The 5749-nt window shown below is 39.9% G+C and overlaps 1 pseudogene; it reads left to right on the top strand.

The window, feature by feature from the left end:
- The first annotated feature begins 4004 nt into the window (after positions 1-4004).
- Positions 4005-5397, top strand: LOC140710028 (ribosome biogenesis protein WDR12 pseudogene; annotated as a pseudogene).
- Positions 5398-5749: the final 352 nt, after the last annotated feature.

Below are 5749 nucleotides of genomic sequence, written 5' to 3'. Positions count from 1 at the left end.
TGTTTGTTTCCCCTTCTGCCATGATTATAAGTTTCCTGAGGCCCCCCAGCCAAGCAGAATTGTGAGTTAATTAAAACTCTTTCCTTTATACATTACCCAGTCTTGGGCAGTTCTTTATAGGAGCATGAGAACAGACTAATACAGCAAATTGGTACTGGGTAGTAAGGTCCTGCTGTAAAAATACCCAAAAATGTGAAAGCGACTTTGGAACTGGGTAATATCCAGAGGTTAGAACAGTTTGGAGGGCTCAGAAGAAGACAGGAAGATGTGGGACAGTTTGGAACTTCCTAGAGACATATTGAATGGATTTAATGACCAAAATGCTGATAGTAATATAGACAATAAAGTCCAGGCTTAGGTGGACTCACATGGAGATGAGGATCTTGTTGGGAACTGGACAAAAGGTGACTCTTGCTATGTTTTAACAAAGAGACTGGTGGCATTTTGCCCCTGCCCTAGAGATCTGTGGAACTTTAAACTTGAGAAACATGATTTAGGGTATCTAGCAAAAGAAATTTCTAAACACCAAAGTGTTCAAGATGTGACTTGGGTGTTGTTAAAAGCATTCATTTTTTTGTATTCACAAAGATATGATTTGTAATTGGAATTTATGTTTAAAGGGAAATTAAATAAATAAAATAAATAAAAGTTTAGAATATTTGTAGTGTGACAAGGTGATAGAAAAGAAAAACCCATTTTCTGAGGAGAAATTTAAGCCAGCTGCAGAAATTTGCATAAGTAACGAGGAACCAAGTATTAATCACCAAGACATTGGGGAAAATATCTCCACGGCAAGTCAGAGCCCTTCACTGCAGCCCCTCCCATCACAGGCCCAGAGGCTTAGGAGGAAAAATGGCTTTGAGGGCTGGACCCTGGGCCTTGCTGCTTTGTGCAGTCTAGAAGTTCATGCCCTGTATCTCAGGTTTGGCTAAAAGAGGCCAAGGTATAGCTTGGGCTGTGGCTTCAGAGGGTCCAAGTGCCAAGCTTTAGCAGCTTCCATGTGGTGTTGAGCCTGTGAATCCACAGAAGTCAAGAACTGAGGTTTGAGAACCTCTGTCTAGATTTCAGAGGATGTATGGAAATACCTGGATGTCCAGGCAGACATTTGCTGCAGAGGAAGAGCCCTCATGGAGAGCCTCTGCTAAGGCAGTGCAGAAGGAAAATGTGGGGTTGAAGTCTTCACAGAGTCCCCACTGGGATACTGCCTAGTGAAGCTGTGGAAAGAGGACCACCATCCTCCAACACCCAGAATTGTGGATCCACTAAAGCTTGCACTGGGCACCTGGAAAAGCCACAGAAACTCAATGTCAGTCCATGAAGGTACCTGGGATGGGGGCTGTACCCTGCAAAGCCACAGGGGTGGAGCCGTCCAGGGCTGTGAGAGTCTACCTTTTGTGTCAGCGTAACCTAGATGTGAGACATGGAGTCAAAGGAGATCATGTCAGAGCTTTAAGATTTGACTGCCTCACTGAATTCTGGACATGCATGGGGCCTGTAGCCCCTTTGTTTTGGCCAATTTATCTCATTTTGAATGAGTGTATTTACCCAGTGTCTGTTCCCCACTGTATCCAGGAAGTAACTAACTTGAATTTACAGGCTTCTAAGTAGAAGGCATTTGTCTTGTCTCAGATGCGACTATGGATTTGGACTTTGGGGTTAATGCTGGAATGAGTTAAGACTTTGGGGGACTGTTGAGAAGGCATGATTGGTTTTGAAATGTGAGGATGTGAGATTTCAGAGGGGGCAGGGCAGAATGATATGGTTTGGCTGTGACTCCACCCAAATCTCATCTTTAATTGTTTTTCCCATAAATCCCCACATATTGTGGGCAGGACCCAGTGGGAGGTAATTGAATCATGGGGGCAGTTACCCCTGTGCTGCTGTTCTCGTGGTGAATTCTCATGAGATCTGATGGTTTTATAAAGGGCTTTTCCCTCTTTGCTTGGTCCTTCTCCGTGAAGAAGGATGTGTTTGCTTCTCCTTCTGGCATGATTGTACGTTTCCTGAGGCCTCCCAAGTCATGAAGAACTGTGAATTAATTAAATCTCTATTTTTTATGAGTTACCCAGTCTCAGGTAGTTCTTTATAGTAGCATGAGAATAGATTAATACAATCATGTATGCAAGTTACCCTCAAGAGGTACAAAAAAATAAAATTTATATAAATAAAGACAGCAAATGACAAAGAAGATGGGGCAAATTATTAGCAATATTTGATTCTAAATAAAGGGATATGGATATTTTCTAAAATATTATTGCAATTCTTCTGTACATTTGAAATATTTTCCAAATAAATAATTAAATACATACACATATATCTGTGTATATTTAAATATACATCCATATGTACACATACATTATAATCTTTCCATAAAATGGATAAATTTTAATAAAAGTGAACATATGCATAAAATTTTACCCCCAAATCCACTATTAGGTATATTTCCAACAAATGAATGCATATGCTCAACAAAAGACGTGTACTAGATTGTTTATAACAGCAGTATTTATAATTTTCCCAAACTGGGAACTACTCAAGGGCCCATTTTCATTTGAATGGATAAATAAATTGCAGTATACTCACATAATGGACTGCTTTGCAGCATGGGAATGAAGAAAATACCACTAGACAAAATGACACAGGATAATTTCAGAGACAGAATGTAGAAAGAAGCCAGACATAAAATAGCACATACTGTATGATATCATTCATATAAAGTACAAAACATGAAATTAATCCATGTTAGAAGTCAGGATTGTGCTTACTCTACGCAGGGGACAGGTAGTGACTAGAAGACAACATGAGGGGACATCTGGGATAGGAGTAGTGTTTCATTATTAGGCCCAGATACTAGTTACATGGATGTACTTACAAAACGTACAAACACTCAGTGGCATCTGTAGTTTTCTCTACCTGAATTTTACTTAAATAAAAAGTTTTTATTTTAATGTACCTATGCATTTTGGGGGACAGAGGGTATGTGGGGATATATCTGTACCTTTCTCTCAATTTTGTTATGAATATAAAACCTCTTAAAAAGAATAAAATGCTTAAGAACAATAATAATAAAGTATTATTCTCTTGCCAGAAATGATTCAGTGGCTTTGCATTGTCTTTGAAGTAAAACCTAAATTCCAGATTATGGCCCACAAACCCTTCCGTGATTCCTACACACTTCTTCAACCTCATATCCTACTACTCCTACTCTAATTACCATATTCAGGCTTGGATCTCTGTTTACTTCCTCAAACCCCTCAACTTCTTTCTTGCCTCAAAGCATTTGAGTTTGCTGTTTCATCATGGGATCTTCTTGAACAGGCATTTTTACCTGGTTTTAACTATTCTCAGCTTCAAGCACAGTCTATTCAAACTATCTCCCTGATTATTTGACCAGAGCAGCTTCTTAGGCCCTTTGTTTATTTATTCGCCTACTTATTTGTTGGCTGTGTTCACCACCAACATGGAAGTTTTTGTCCCTTGTTCATCATGGTGTTCTCAGCATGTAGTAACTTGCTTGCACAGAACAGGCACTCACTGGAGATTTTTCTTTTGAATGAAAGAATGAATGAATGAATAGATGTGCTTGGAGCTCAGAAAAACCAACTGGGATAGGATTACAGATGTTGGAGTCATTAACAAACAACTAAGAGCTGAAGTTTTGAAAGTATAGTAACATATGTAAAATGAGACTTAAAGGGGCCTTTCACTGATTCCTGAGGACCAGAAAGATGTAAGGGGCAGGCAGAGGAAGAAATCATAAAATATATGGAGATCGAGAGTATACAAAGGGAACTCAGAAGCTAGAGCCTGCCCAAAACAAAACAAAACAACAGGAGAAACAAAAACAGGAGAAAGCAGAGTCCAGGCTTAGACTGCAGCTCCTTGCTTACCTGTGCAGTCTAATTATGAGCCGCCTCTTTGTAGTCCCAAAAGACAGGAGCTCCCTGTTGTGGGTCTACTAACCCGTACATTTCCGTGGGCAAGTCTTGTGTGTACTCCTCACCATGGCTCAGCTCCAAACACACTTCTACGCTGATAACAAGAAATACGCCATAGATGATGTTCCCTTCTCAATCCCTGCCACCTCTGAAATTGCTGACCTTAGTAACATCATCAATAAACTACTAAAGGACGAAAATGAGTTCCACAAACATGTGGAGTTTGATTTCCTTAATAAGGACCAGTTTCTGCAAATGCCCTTGTTCAAACACATGGAACTGGAGAACATCTCGTCAGAAGAAGCTGTGGAAATAGAAACGAGCAGTATACTGCACCCCAGCCAGAGCAATGCATGTTCCATGATGACTGGATCAGTTCAATTAAAGGAGCAGAGGAATGGATCTTGACTGGTTCTTATGACAAGACTTCTTGGATCTGGTCCTTGGAAGGAAAGTCAATAATGACAATTGTGGGACATACGGATGTTGTAAAAGATGTGGCCTGGGTGAAAAAAGATACTTTGTCCTGCTTATTGTTGAGTGCCTCTATGGATCAGACTATTCTCTTATGGGAGTGGAATGTAGAGAGAAACAAAGTGAAAGCCCTACACTGCTGTAGAGGTCATGCTGGAAGTGTAGATTCTATAGCTGTTGATGGCTCAGGAACTAAATTTTGTAGTGGCTCCTGGGATAAGATGCTAAATATCTTGTCTACAGTCCCCACAGATGAAGAAGATGAGATGGAGGAGTCCACAAATCAACCAAGAAAGAAACAGAAAACAGAAGAGTTGGGACCAACAAGGACTTCCATAGTGACCCTCTCTGGCCACATGGAAGCAGACCATCAATTCTGTGGTCAGATACTGAAGAAATCTGCAGTGCATCTTGGGACCATACAATTAGAGTGTGGGATGTTGAGTTTGGCAGTCTTAAGTCAACTTTGACAGGAAATAAAGTGTTTAATTGTATGTCTTATTCTCCACTTTGTAAACGTTTAGCATCTGGAAGCACAGATAGGCATATCAGACTGTGGGATCCCCAAACTAAAGATGGTTCTTTGGTGTCGCTGTCCCTAACCTCACATACCAGTTAAGTGACATCAGTAAAATGGTCTCCTACTTATGAACAGCGCTGATCTCAGGATCTTTAGCTAACATTGTTAAGCTGTGAGATACAAGAAGTTGTAAGGTTCCTCTCCATGATCTGGCTGCTCATGAAGACAAAGTTCTGAGTGTAGACTGGACAGACACAGGGCTACTTCTGAGTGGAGGAACAGACAATAAATTGTATTCCTACAGATATTCACCTACCACTTCCCATGTGGGGGCATGAAAATGAACAATAATTTGACTACAGAGATTATTTCTGTAAATGAAATTGGTAGAGAATCATGAAATTACATAGATGCAGATGCAGAAAGCAGCCTTTTGAAGTTAATATAATGTTTTCACCCTTCATAACAGCTAACATATCACTTTTTCTTATTCTGCATTTGTAATAAGATAGGTTGTATTTATAAAATATACACTGTGGCATGCATTCTCTATACAAACTTGAAATTAAACTGAGTTTTACATTTCTCTTTAAAAAAAAAAAGCCAAAAACAAGAAGTACAGTATTATGGTAGCCAAGAAGAATGAAAAACGCGGTCAGCTACAACTGAATTTCAGTGTAAGGGTGTGGTTAGCGGCCTTGCTGGAAGCAGGTTGCTTAGACAGGAGCAGACATATCATGAAAGGTTGAGGAATGAGTAAAAGATGAGAAATTGAGGACAGTAAATGGAGTAATCTCTTTCAAAAACTGCAGAAAGA

Source organism: Chlorocebus sabaeus, chromosome 24 (assembly GCF_047675955.1).
Source record: "Chlorocebus sabaeus isolate Y175 chromosome 24, mChlSab1.0.hap1, whole genome shotgun sequence".
NCBI lineage: Eukaryota > Metazoa > Chordata > Mammalia > Primates > Cercopithecidae > Chlorocebus > Chlorocebus sabaeus.
This window is presented reverse-complemented; position numbering and strand designations above follow the sequence as displayed.